Source organism: Meriones unguiculatus, chromosome 6 (genome assembly GCF_030254825.1).
Source record: "Meriones unguiculatus strain TT.TT164.6M chromosome 6, Bangor_MerUng_6.1, whole genome shotgun sequence".
Classification (NCBI taxonomy): Eukaryota; Metazoa; Chordata; class Mammalia; order Rodentia; family Muridae; genus Meriones; species Meriones unguiculatus.
In genome coordinates this window covers 73,293,061-73,306,636 of record NC_083354.1, presented here as the reverse complement: position 1 = coordinate 73,306,636, position 13,576 = coordinate 73,293,061, and the positions used below count along the sequence as shown (strand labels likewise).

At 41.9% G+C, this 13,576-nt stretch overlaps 1 pseudogene; it reads left to right on the top strand.

Moving 5' to 3' along the window:
- Positions 1–874: 874 nt before the first annotated feature.
- LOC132654875 (baculoviral IAP repeat-containing protein 1a-like) lies at positions 875–13,361 on the top strand (annotated as a pseudogene).
- The last annotated feature ends 215 nt before the right edge of the window (positions 13,362–13,576 follow it).

Here is a 13,576-nt window from a genome sequence, read left to right as displayed (position 1 = left end):
AATCATCTGCTTGATTCATTCTACTTGTAAGTCTGTCCTTTGAGTTTTTTAGTTCAGTTATTGGGTTATTAAATTATATATATATTTAGATTGACTCCTTAGTGTTTCTATCTTTATTGAATTTTATTTTCAAATCCTAGATTTTCTTTGTCATTCCATCAGTTTTATGATTGTGAGGGTTGGATTGGGCCTACAAGTTGGATATGGCTCAGGTGGACACCAGAGCCTGAGCTGATATGCAAGATATGCATTTTAGTCCAAGCTTGTGAGGGTTGGGGAGGGTGGGAGGTGGGGAGCATCAGGAAAACTCACCCAGCTAGACCCTGGAGAAGATTGTGTAGAATGTGGCTGAAGGTTGGGGATGGAAAGGAAGGCAGGGTGGATTGTGAAAGAATTCTAGAATTTGGCAGTGACACAGGCAGAGGTAGCTGGACTAGACCCAGATACTGGATGTGGGATCCAAACTAGATCTAGGCAGTTTGGGGATGGATGAGAGAGGAGGGTGGGAGAATTACCTGGACAGACTTTGGAAGAGGATGCACAGGATCAGATTGGTGGAAAGGATCTGAGTTACATTTTTATGTAAGTTGGAGGTAAGAATTCAACTATAATCATTTGCATGTGCAAAACCAGTTGTTTCACATGCTGCTTGTTGGTTGGGGAAAATGTTATATATTTTGTAAGTGTAGAGACCAGCACAGGGCTTCCCCTACAATATCTAATCAGCAGATGTAGCAGATGGCAGTATCTTCATCGCTGTGCTTCCTACACAGATGTTAGGAAGTCTGAGAAATTTCATCCTGAAAGCACTAAAATGGCTAAAGATGACAGCACAGCTTAGGACCTCCACTGGGGACCTTGAGTGATGGGAACTATGTGCTGCTTTCCAGATCAGCTCTTTGCAAATTTGGACAAGTTCCTGGGCCTGAAAGAACTGAATGTGAGACTACATGGCAAAGCAGATGTGCTTTCAGTCCTTCCTGGAGAGTTTGGAAACCTCCACCACATGGAGAAGTTATCCATCCAAACTTCCATGGAGTCTGACCTCTCCAGACTAGGTAAAGATGGTGCTTGGATCTCCAGCTCATGTCTCAGCTGGAAAAGCTACTTGGCTAGTAATTGTTAGAACTTTTAAACCATCATTAGTTAAACTTTCCAGGGCTACACAGTGTGAACTGTTCCCACATGGGAAGGTGTGGGAACAGCGCTCTTCCTCCTTAAGAGGGCAGAGATTTATTTGTTACCCAAGTCTTTAACATGTGGGGAACTGTTCTCAGCTCTTCACAACCGCTGTCTCAGTCTTCACAGCCCCTGTGTGAGAGAAGGTATGAAGATTATTGCTGATCGTCAGCTGGGTAAATGAGGTCAGCGATGGCTCAGGGCTAAGGAAATGTCTCTCCAAACAGAAGGTTTGACTGCACAGCCTGAGCTTTACACTCCTAAAGCTTCCTCTGCAAAGCAGTGTGTGGAGTCCTCTTCTTTTGCTGTCTGAGTGGCAAGTGCAGATCTGTCTACTGAGGGTGAAGGAATCTGACTGGGAGCAGTGTAGGTGGTGCAGCTCTGAAGGGAAAGGCTTCCCCTACAGGAGTTCTGCTCCAACTGCCTGGAGAGTTTCCCAGTGCAAGTGTAATAGCTCTGCTTCTGTGGTGGAGGTTTCCCCAGCAAAATTTCTGTTCAGCCAAAAGGGTTTGAGTGTGCTCCAGAAGATATCCTGGCAGTCCAGAGCCAAGGAATACCACCAAGCCACACCATATAACAAACCTCACACAAGAGATTTACTGGGAGGGAAGATGTGGGGGGGGGTTGCTTCTTCTCAAGCAAGAAGCAGCAGAGAACTTGGTGGAACACAGAGTTTATGTAGGGTTTCATGGTGTGAGGTTGGAGGGGCACAGTTTTCCAGGGAGGTCTAGGAGTGGAGGGATTCTGTGGCCTGATTGTCGGGACAAGATCAGGGATTGAGACAATTTTATTGCTTGTAGGCCTGGGGCCTTGTGGGTTTACAATGTACACAAAGTTTACAAAGGGAGTACATGGCTTTGGAGTTGGCTTGAATAGCCAAGAAGCTGTTAGAACCTTTTCTCCATTTCTCTTCATCCCAGCCTCCTGTTGACAGGCAGCTGTGTAGCCATCTTTCTAAAACATGCCATTTAGCAAAATGACAAAAGCAACATCAGATCCTTAATTTTTAAAGCACTGAACACTAAGGAGATGTAAGCTAGGAACTGACATGGCAGATTTGCATGTCAAAAAGTCACTAGAGTATGGAGGCTCCTGCCTATAGTCCCAGCATTTGGAAGGCTTAGACAGGAAGACTATCACATCAAAGCCAGCCTCTCCTTGTAAATGTAGTTATTTCCAGGCTAGTCGGAGATACAATATGAGACCCTGTCTGAAAAGAAACAAAAGCAAGCAAACAAAACATTCTCCAAGTTGAAGGTAAATATGCTTAAGTCAGTCCTGTTGGCTTCAGTCCCGTAGATCTGTGTGGTGAAAGGAAACATCGAGTTCTCCCAGTTTTCCTCTGACCTCCCAATATGTGCTTGGCACATGGATGATCTCCACACACCACATACACATAGACAAAATAAAAAAGTTTACATGTTTTTAAAGTTGTGTTTCAGAGTTGTTCTCTTTTTTTATGTTACTTTGCACAGAAACCCTATTGTGTCAGTAAAGGGTGCAAACATAGGGACATCAGGATGCTGACACTGGGGGTGAAATATAGTGAACAGAAATAGTTTTCTTTTTCAGTTCTCTGTATCCAGAGGGGGTCAAGAACTTGCCCCGGGTCATCTTCCCACTAGTCAGTTGCAGAAACTGAGCATAACCCCAATGAATGTAGTCTGACTTCTAGATACTGTGCCACTGTGTCACAGAGGCACTGGGCCCCCGAGTCACTGCCTGTTTAATCACTGTAGCTGGAACTGATGTATTGAGGGTCAAATTCTGGTAGAAATTCGTGGCCTTCTATAATTTCTGAAAATCCTTCATCTTTTGAAGTTAAATTGATTCAGAACTCTCCAAATCTTCATGTCTTCCATCTGAAATGTAATTTCCTGTTGAATTGTGAGTCTCTCATGGCTGTGCTTGCTTCCTGCAAGAAACTCAGAGATATTGAGTTTTCTGGACAATGCTTTGAAACCACGTCATTTGGTAAGAACTGTACAACTTTGACTTCAGATGCTTCTGTGCACAGTCATTCAGTATTCTAGGATTAAAATGCAAGTGTTGTTGTGGAGACTATGATCACACTTGATTTTCTGTGAGGCTTTCACCAAAGTGAAATACATCTGTCTACAATTTAAATCTTTAATTTTCAGAGCAGTGTCCTTTACTTAGTCATAGTAATTCAACCTGAATATTATATCATGTTTCATCACATTTGAAATACTCTTTATTTCAATGATACTCTTCTTTGTCATAGGAGACATGTCTGGCCTAACTAAAATTTATTTTCCCTTTCCTAGTCACCATCTTGCCAAATTTTGTTTCTCTGAAGATACTGAATCTTAACGACCAACACTTTCCAGATAAGGAAACATCAAGAAAGTTTGGTAAGATTGTAAAACATTGTTTCTTAATTTATTTTTCATCTTCTCCTCTCCTGCCTCTTAGAGTGAACCCACAACCAAGCAAGTTGTGTATAGTTGTTCCTTGACACCCATGGCAGTTGGGTCGAAGGCCTGCTGCTGCTGTAAACACGAGAAGATCCTCTATGATATAAAATGGTGCCATGTTTGCCCATGACTCCACACATCCTCCATATACTTTAACCTGTCTCTCCATTGCCTACAACACCTATCGCCCTGCAAACAAATGTTATGCTGTGTTCTTCTGGGAATATTGAAGAGGGAGAAGAGTCTGTATGTGTTTGGTACAGACACAATGTTTAAAAATTCAGCCTGTGGCTTGTGGAATGTGCCTATACTTTTGCACACTGACTCATCTATCCAGTCTCCCCACAAAGCACACATGTACACACATGCAAACACATACACATATTCACACACACAGAGTTGTTATCTCTACCTAAAAGAAACAAAAGGGATCAAGGAGAAACTCAGACTCTCCTTATGTACAATAAATCTGAGAAGAACTGTGAAGAGAAAGCTCTCTACCCTTTATTGGCATGGTCTGGCTTTTTTTTAAGAGTGTTTCCCAGAAATGCTCATTGTTTGATGAGACTAGATCTCAGACTCAGCACAGAAATCTGAACACTTGACTCCTCCTGACTGGGTCTTATGAGGCCTGAGGAGTGGCCTTTCCCTGGGCCTTTTTTGTTACATTCATTGACTTATTTCAAGTCTATGTTGGGTAGCTGTGCATGATCCACCGAAGTATGGGTCATGCATAAACCATGCTGGTCCTTTGGAGGACACCATAGTGATATTCAGTCTCACCTCTCCCATTCCCCCTCCTCAATGCTTGTCACTTGTTGATCTTCATTCTTTAGTCCAGTGCTGTCATTTGCCACACCTTTTGCATACTCCAAAAAGCTGAGAGGCCTTCTTTTTCAATAATTTCTAGGGGAAAACACTCCCATAGTTTCTAAGAATGCCTTGCCTACAATCCCTTTAAAAATGACCTGGCTTACCACAATTAAAACATCTCATATTTGATTGTTCTTAAGACTGTTAGAAATTACTTCTGATATCAGAGCAGCATTATAAACATGAGATCCAATATCAGCCATATTTCTGGTCCATTCATCTATTGGTGCCAATCCTGCTTGAAAGGACTACTCACACTTTTGCATTCTGAATTAGCATTTTTTCTGTTTTAGTTTTTTTGAGAAAGGATTTCTCTGTGTAGCCATGGCTATCTGGAACTCACTCTGCAGATCAGGCTGGCTTCAAACTCAGAGATCCACCTGCCTCAGCCTCCTGACTGCTAGGATTAGAGACATGTACCAACACCATCTGTCTCTGAATTAGCATTTCAAAAGCCAAAAATCCAATCAAAATTTGTCTGACTTGTGAATCTGATACTATTTTATTCACAGCTGAAGTGAATCTTTGCAAAAGGGTCAGTATAGGCATATTTTGGTCTTTGTAGATTTTAGTAAATGACTCCAACCTATTTCCTGATTCTTCAACTTTGTACCAAACACTTAAAGCTGCTAAGCAGCATAGTGTCATTGTGTGATTATCATATTCAAGCTACCTTTGTAACTCATCATATTGACCTTTACCTAGCAATGGATCCTGGGATATATTAATACTTCTAGTCTTATATCATTATTCTATAGTTCTAGCTTCCTCTTTCTACCATGTTTGCCATTGTAACTGAGAACTGGCTTCCAATATTGCTGTTGCCAAATCTTTCAAGAGAAAGGATAATTCTGTTCTAAGTTGCCAATACATACGGTGAATGCATACCAAATAAAATGATTACTTATTTCAATCTCAAATTCAATATGCCTATAAAATTCCATTTAACTGCCTCAGAACATTGGGGGTGTCTATCATCTTTTGTATAGTTGCTGTATAATCTAAGGTTGGTTTTCTAATAACCTTAAGCTGCCCCTCTTCAGTTTCATCATGCAGTGGCACAGTAAGTTCTTATCTAAATGTCTCTGTCTTTGTCTGAGTGTTGTTCTCATTTTTATTTATAAGTATCTCTAATTTTTCTTCTAAGGCTTGTATCCTATCAGTCTACTTTTGATATTTGTATTTTCTCTGTATCTCTAAGTATTCTTTTTTTCCTTTGAGAGGGTACAAAAATCTACAATGGCTATTAAGGATAAAATATTAATTGCTAGGCTGGTGTAACTATAATCTGAATTATGTCAATCTCAGTCAAGTCGTTTATCTTTTCATTTACTGCTGCTGTTTTAAAGCCATTTAAAGCAGGATTATGCGGGGTCCTAGCACCTTGTATTATGGTAATTCCCATCTTAACTTCTTGGAGAATTTCCAGGTGACTTACCAAATCTTACAGCTTCTCAGTTTGTCTGCACTGGCATAATTTCTCTGTTCATGTGTTTATGCCATGTGTTGAAGCAATATATATATATACATATATATTTTAAACAAATTTCAATCACTCAGTTGCAACAATAAAGATACAGGAGCAAGATGCTTGGGTAAAAAAATTTAAAAAGGCTGCTATATGACAGAAGCAGAGAAAGCAAGCGTTCAGCTGACCTTCCTCCTCAACCTATGTAACAAAGGGAAACTCTCTTTCCAAACACCATCTCAAAAACCCCTCAAAACTCAATGTCTTACCCTTCTACTTTCCATGTGTTTCTTTATCCATCCTTCTGACTTTCTCTTACTCTCTATTTTTTTTTTCTACATTCACTCCCTATCAACTGGTTTCTTGCTCCACCTCTTGAACTTTTGTTGACTTTATTTAATCCTGTTCAAGCAAATTCTTGGATTAAAGGTGTGTGCTAAGGCTGAGCCTCACCACAACTAGAAACAGGATATTTTGATAAACAACACAAGCTCGGGGTTCACAGTGTGATCAAATACCCTGCAGCACTTACCCTTTTTCTCTTCTTCTTTGAGAGGGCAGTGATGAGGAGAGCCTCTGTTAGGTGGGGCCTCCTAGAGTGCAGAATGTTTAGGTCACAGCTGCTCATGGTGGAACAGCAACAGAGGATGGTTTTGTTGTGTCTCCCACAGCACTGGTTCTGGGTTCTCTCAGGAACCTGGAGGAACTGCTTCTTCCCACTGGGGACGGGATTCATCAAGTGACCAGACTTATTGTCCAGCAGTGTCTGCAGCTTCAGTGTCTCTGAGTTCTTGCTTTTCACCAGACCTTGGATGATGACAGTTTGCTGGAAATTGGTGAGCTTACCTCAGAGAAAAGGTTTCACCCTGTGTACAAGCAGTGGTGCCCCTGGTGCTACCTGCTGCAAATGTCTAGACCTGAGAAAGACTTCCAAAGCATTCTTCATTTGCACTATCATGCTGCTGCTTCTCATGCCCTTTTGAAAATTTAGATTTATCTTGGTCTAAGTGGGAAGGTCAATGCTCTCCCCCTTTTTTTTTTCTTTAGAGGTGGTTAAGGTAGGTGGGTAAGGGAGGGGAGGTAGAGAAGTGTTCAGGCTGTGGTTTGTTTTCCCAGTGCTGGGGATTGAACTCAGTACTTCACATACACCAGAGCAGTGTTCCGCTACTGCATCACACCCCAGTAAAATCTTTGTCTCCACACTTGTTACTTCAGATACCTGGCTGTATTCCCTTTTGGTCAACTGGATACTGGCAATATGTAAACAAGTTGTAGCAAGTTGAAATATAGAGCTGCATTCGTTTTCCTGCACATGTTACTGAAACATTTGCCATCTAAGTCAGTATGGCAATGAACCAGGTTAGGGCACAGAGCTTCCTCAGTGCCCGAAAGCCCAAGTTGTATCCATTCTCCAACAGCGCCCTCCACTTCCATACACAAATGACCACTGCACTGCTCTCTCTCACTGTAGCTTTATTTACAGCTAGACTTTTCTATAAGGGAATTCTATAAGATAGGCAATGTTTTGTCTATTTTCACCAAAAATTGTGTTTGTACCTTATTTCAGAATAATACATATGACCATAGTGCATTGATTTCACTGCTATGCATCTGTTCATTATTTGACCACGTGTGCCCTCTTTGTGTCTATTCAATGAGCACTTGAGTTGTTTATAGTAACTGGTTACTGAGAAGTGCTTCTAAGAGCATTCTCATAAAATATACATGTTGGGTATTTCTGGGGATGGAATTTCTGAGATACCTCACATATATTGATTAAACCACTTTTTTACTTAGATGTGGCACATGCTTGTAAGTCTACACTTGGTTCCTTGGCTAAATGGCAAGTTCAAGGCCAGGCTGGGTCACAGGAGACTGATCACAAACAAAGAAACAGGAGCAAAAGTCTCCATGGTGTTGTGGTAGCTTTTACCCTCAACAGAAGCTGGTTCACATTCTGTCCCTAGTAAATATTGTCAATCCCTTGTTGTTTGGGTATTCTGATGATTCTCATGGGTAATGAAATTCAAGGCTTTACTGTTGTTATAAAAAAATTTTTTTTTCAATGCAGTTTATTCAGGAACCTTGAACAATCCTCGGACCATGGGGAAAGCCAGTCCACAGTTTAAATAGCCTCTGGGTAGCCAACCCAGGCCTGCCCCTTGGGCAATGCAGATAGGTCCACATACATGTAAGCAAGCCAGATCCTCAGCCTTAGCCAAATGTGGAATTGTTCGTGACAGAGAGCACTCACCATCAGGAAGGTGGAAGGCAGAAACCAGCTCCATCTTTAAGGCATAGCATTCCGCAGCTCTCTACAGTTCCCCCTTTTTGTTTTAGACAAGAGTAGGCAAGAGTAGAGGTCTGATCTCTGATATTAGAAATAAATTGGGACTTTGTACCGATGTTCATTTAGGTGTCATCCACCCAAAGAGCATCAGATCCGTCTGATACCTTTTTCTCAGAGGCGGGACCTGGGGCATCAACCCGCATGCAACCAGACATGCTCTTCTCTGGATCCAAAGCGGTTGACCCTGAGTGCTTAGCCTCGCATCCTGAGCAGTGCTTAGCCTCGCATCCTGAGTGTAACATTTTAGCTTTTTATGGTAGCCAACCATGCTTGGGGAGAATGTCCTGCTTCAATGGCTGTAAAGGCCTGAATGATCATGGCTGCATCACACTGTTGTGAGACTCTAATCTTGCATATATACCACAGGCAAACCAAGGAGACCAACACCAGAAGGCCTGCTAACGCTCCCATGCCCGCCCATTCCTTCAGATGATTCATGGCTGCAGCAATCCATGATGATAATCCTGTGGCTAGTCCTGCGTCCACTCTGGTAGAATTTACTGTGACAATGGCCACTCTCAGCTGCTCCATCATAGTATCGAATTCTCCAGTCCAATTACCTAAAATATAGCTCGACAATTGTTTAGACAGATTTGCAGCACAGGAAAAATTCTCATGTTATATGCTAGTGACTCAAAGTCCAGCATATTTTCATTGACAGCCAAATTGAGCGATTTGCCATAGGGTATCAATCAGTTTGCTCCTGCACGAGGTCAATCCTCTGATTGAACACCATCAAGCTTCCTTTTAGTTGAGCATTAATTCCTTTATGTACAACTAAGGCATGAGCTACATTGGCTAAATGACTGTTCAGGGTCTGAGCAGTCTGCCCAGTATGACTCATTGCTAATGCCCCGGTGGTAGCTCCAACAGCCGCCAATGAGATGGTAGTAACAATGGTGGCTGTAGTTCCAAGATCCCTTTTCTGTCTGAAGAGAGTCATAGCGTGAGGGGCATCAACGGGCACAGGCACGCAGTGAGGCATGCGAGTAACCAGGGCATACCTAAATTTACTAGCATTCCAGCATTAGGCAAAAAAGCAAGTATCATTACCACAATTACTTGGCTCTATCTGGCTAATAATGTTGTTATAAAAAATTTTTTTACCAATAAATTTTACCAATAAAGACTCAGGATCCAGATGCCAGGATGAAAACCTACTAGCTCAGAGAGGAGAGAAAGGACCCAGCTGACATTCCTTCTCAGCTCAGGTCTGGATGGAGAAAACCCAAAAGGCTTACTAGCTCAAGTGACAGCTCAGGAAGGAAAGGCCAAAAAAACCCAAGGCTGAGGGCTTCCTAGTTCAAAGCCCCAAAGCCATGGAGCTGAGGAGCTGAAGCCTAAGCTAAAGCCAGAGCTTGAGGTAATAGCTCTTTTCTATGTCTCCACATTGTCTTAAATACTCCTCAACGCAAAGTCCCTCCTATTCTTTAATCACTATGAGCTTGTTTATTGCTCTGCCTCTTGATCTAAGGTTAACTTTATTAAATTTGGTGTATAGAAAGCTCTTAAGGGTGTGTGCTAGGGCTGGGTAAACCATACCATAATCACCTGTTCACAATAAAACATTCTTGGACTAAAGGTGTGTGATAGGGCTTGTTATGCCCAATGGTAACTTTTTCAGGGTGTGGGTCAGGCCTGCTACTCTCAGCTCAACCAAATGAGATAAGAAACAGGGTTTTACAGTTCACAGTTATGGGGTTCATAATGGAATCAAATATCCTGCACCACTTTAGTTGAGGAGTTGAGGAACATCTTTCAGATTGACCAGCATCTGAAAGAAAGACATGAGACAAAAAAGAAATGGTTTACCTTTCTGAGATGCACCTCAGAAGCCAGACAGATCCCACTTGGCTAATGGATACTGCACTAGGGCTCAGAAATTCTGAGAAAAAAACACATTATCTTAAGGTGAACCCATCTTCCTAAGGGTGGTCTCCTAGCCAGATCCCTGACCTGCCCCACATGATTAACCCTTAAAAGAGGAGCTAAGGGCATGATTCCATGTGAGATAGATTCCATTATTTACACCATAATTACTTCCAGAGGGTGTGTTTAAATCTCCAGGTGTGAAACTGGAGATGTACTCAGCAGTGCTCATTTAGATTGTGTGAAGCCCTGAGGTCATACCCAAGCACCACAAAAGTCAATCACTCATTCCTTCAATCAGTCAGTCATTCAATCTATTGATCTCTCCACCACTTTGTCTACCTTCCTTATGGCTCTCATTTTCTTTTATACCTTCAAGCTAAGTGCAAATCAAATATAGAGTTGTAAGATCTTTCAGGTAGATCAGTGTTTTTGTTTGTTTGTTTTTTACCTGTCTAGGCACTTTCTCCTGGTTTCTGTTTCCCCTTTGCAGTTTGGAGAGGTCGTTCCCTATCTGCAAAGCAGCTGTTTGGTGCTTTCAAAGAATGACCTCTAAAACATCATGTTGAGCATTTCCTACTTTCATTGTCAGGGTTGGGAGTAGTACCAATAACTCATCACGATTACTGACAGCCTCGTGATTCTCTTTTTTAAATGTTTTGTTTTCTAGCCAAGGTAGCAACCAGTGGAGGCTTCCAGAAACTTGAGAACTTAGATCTTTCAGTGAATCACAAGATTACACAGGAAGGATACAGACATTTCTTTCAAGCTCTGGACAACCTGCCAAACTTGCAAGAGCTGAACATCTGCAGGCATCTCTCAGAATGCATCCAAGTTCAAGCCACCACTGTCAAGGCTCTGAGTCAGTGTGTGATGAGACTGCCCAGCCTCATCTGGCTCGGGATGCTCAGCTGGCTCCTGGATGAAGAGGACATGAAAGTGATGAATGCTATGAAGGAAAAACACCCTCAGTGCAAACGCTTGACTATCTTCTGGAAATGGGTACTGCCATTCTCTCCTGTCATTCAGAAGTGAAGGATGCAGGTGAAGGCTACTGACAGTTTTAAATATCTGATTTCCTAAAACATTTTACTGTAGCTAAGCAAGGTGGTACTCCTCTGTACTTTCAGCATTTAGGAGACTGAAGTGGAAGAATCAAGAAGTTCAGAGCAGCCTGTGTTATATAGCAAGATCTTGTCTTAACTAATTGGCCTGCTCTTTGATCACCTCCCCCTGAGCAGGAAGCAGCCTTACCAGGCCACACAAGATGACAATGCAGCCATTCCTGATGAGACCTAATAGACTAGGATCAGAAGGGAGGAGAGGTGGAACTCCCCTATCGGTGGCCTTGGGGAGGGGCGTGTTTGAAGAAGGGTGAGGGAAGGTGGGATTAGGAGGGGAGGAGGGAGAGGTTTATAGGGGGATACAAAGTGAATAAAGTGTAATTAATAAAAGTTAAAAAATTAAAAGCATAACTAACCATCATATGAAATAATATTTATTAAAGGTGTAGGCTGCTGATACTTTTCTAGAAGCCTGCTTGTTCCTCACTAAACTTAGCAGCTATGATGAGCAGTGCCTTTGCAGTCCTTGTATGGTCCTCCTGTCTAAAGATTACAGCTTTTGTCAAGTTCACGCAGAGAACCCTCCATTGCCAAGGTCAACAGGAAGGGGCTGGGGAAAAGAACATCAGTGTATATAAGCCAGAACATGGAAGGAGTATTTGATGGAGGTAAGAAATAGACGGTTTAGTATTGCATCAGTCTCACACATGATGAAGCATGAGTCGACTTTACCACAGGATGCAGCTGACTTTCCAGGAGATGCTTAGTCTTTGCAGGGCTTTTGTATGTTCGCCAGCCTTGGTGTGGCCATGCTTGCTGTCATCTCTCATTCATTGCCAATGTGAGGGGGGAAATGGGCTTAGAGAAAACTGCTTTTCTTCCAGAGGCTTTTGAAAAGTTTGCATGTGCTGTAATGGCCTTAATGTTTCCTTTGTTTTTCCATTTTGTTGTTTAGAGACAGGTTTTCACTAGGTAGCCTTTAATAGCCTAGAACTGAATATGTGGATCAGGTCTACCTGGAACTCACAGAGGTCTGCCTGCCTCTGCCTCTTGGGGACTAAGATTGTTAAAATCATATTTGTAGAAACATTAAGGACTCAGGGATATATTAACTTGGCTTTGACATTCATTTAGTATTCCACATGTATATAAAAATCTTACCTTGATACTTATGTTGGCTTAACATAAATATATACTTTTAATTGATCAATTTATACTTCAGTATATCTGGAGGAAATAGATTTCCAAACATTTTATTAAATCTTTGATTATATCTGTAAAGTTGAGTCAGAAAGTATTCTTACTTTCCATTCTACTCCTTTCTGTATTATTCTTTATCTTACAGTTCTCTGTGTTATTTTTATCTTTAAAATAAAGATTCAGGACCTTGAGAGATGTTAAGAACACTTGTTAAGAGATTGTTAACAACACTTGTTACTTTTACAGAGGACCCATGTTTGGTTCCAAGACAGTCTCTCTCTCTCTCTATTTCTCTTTCTGTTCTCCCTCTCTGTTTCTTTTGAGACAGGGTTTCTCTGTGTAGTCATGGCTGTTTTTAGACGCACTCTGTAGACCAAGCTTGCCTGAAACTCAGAGACACCCTGTCTCTATAGGATCAGACATTAAATATTTTATTATCTGATTTGACATGTAATACTTTATTGTCAGAAATGTTTAAATGTTATAACAGAATCCAGTGAGTAGACAGAAATGACAGGTCACTCTGTTCCAGGTACCAAGGTATAGTTATGCTTGACAATGAGGTGGACTGGCAGTGCTTTCACTAAAGAAATCAATAAATCTGTAATTACTAATTAGCCTTTTGTACCTTATTCCACTTCATTACTGGTAACTCCAGTGGGGCCCGTCACTGGCCTCAGGAAGCACCTGCTCCACCTTCTCTGAGGCATCACTCCTGCTTTCCTCCTCAGAGAGCTGCAGCTCAGGCCCCTGCTGTTTCTCCTCTCTGACCACATGTGTGGTGGGGGAAGTAGGGGTCTGAGTTCTCCTGACTTTGTCTCTGTTAAGTGCACTTCCTGGACCACCTCATCCAGCTCAATGGCTTTGAGTTCCAGATCTACACCACCTCCTCCATCTCCAGCTCTAGCCTGAGACTATAGATATACCTCCAAAAGGCATTGAAATATCACATCTCCAAAGCTAACTCCCCTTCAGCAAAGTACTCTTTTTTAATTAAATTTCATATTTTATATTAATTACAGTTTATTCACATTGTACCCCAGCTATAGTCCCCTCCCTCCTCTCCTCCAATCCTGCCCTTCCTCCCTCATCTCCTCCTATGCCCCTCTCCAAGTCCATGGATAAGGGAGATCCT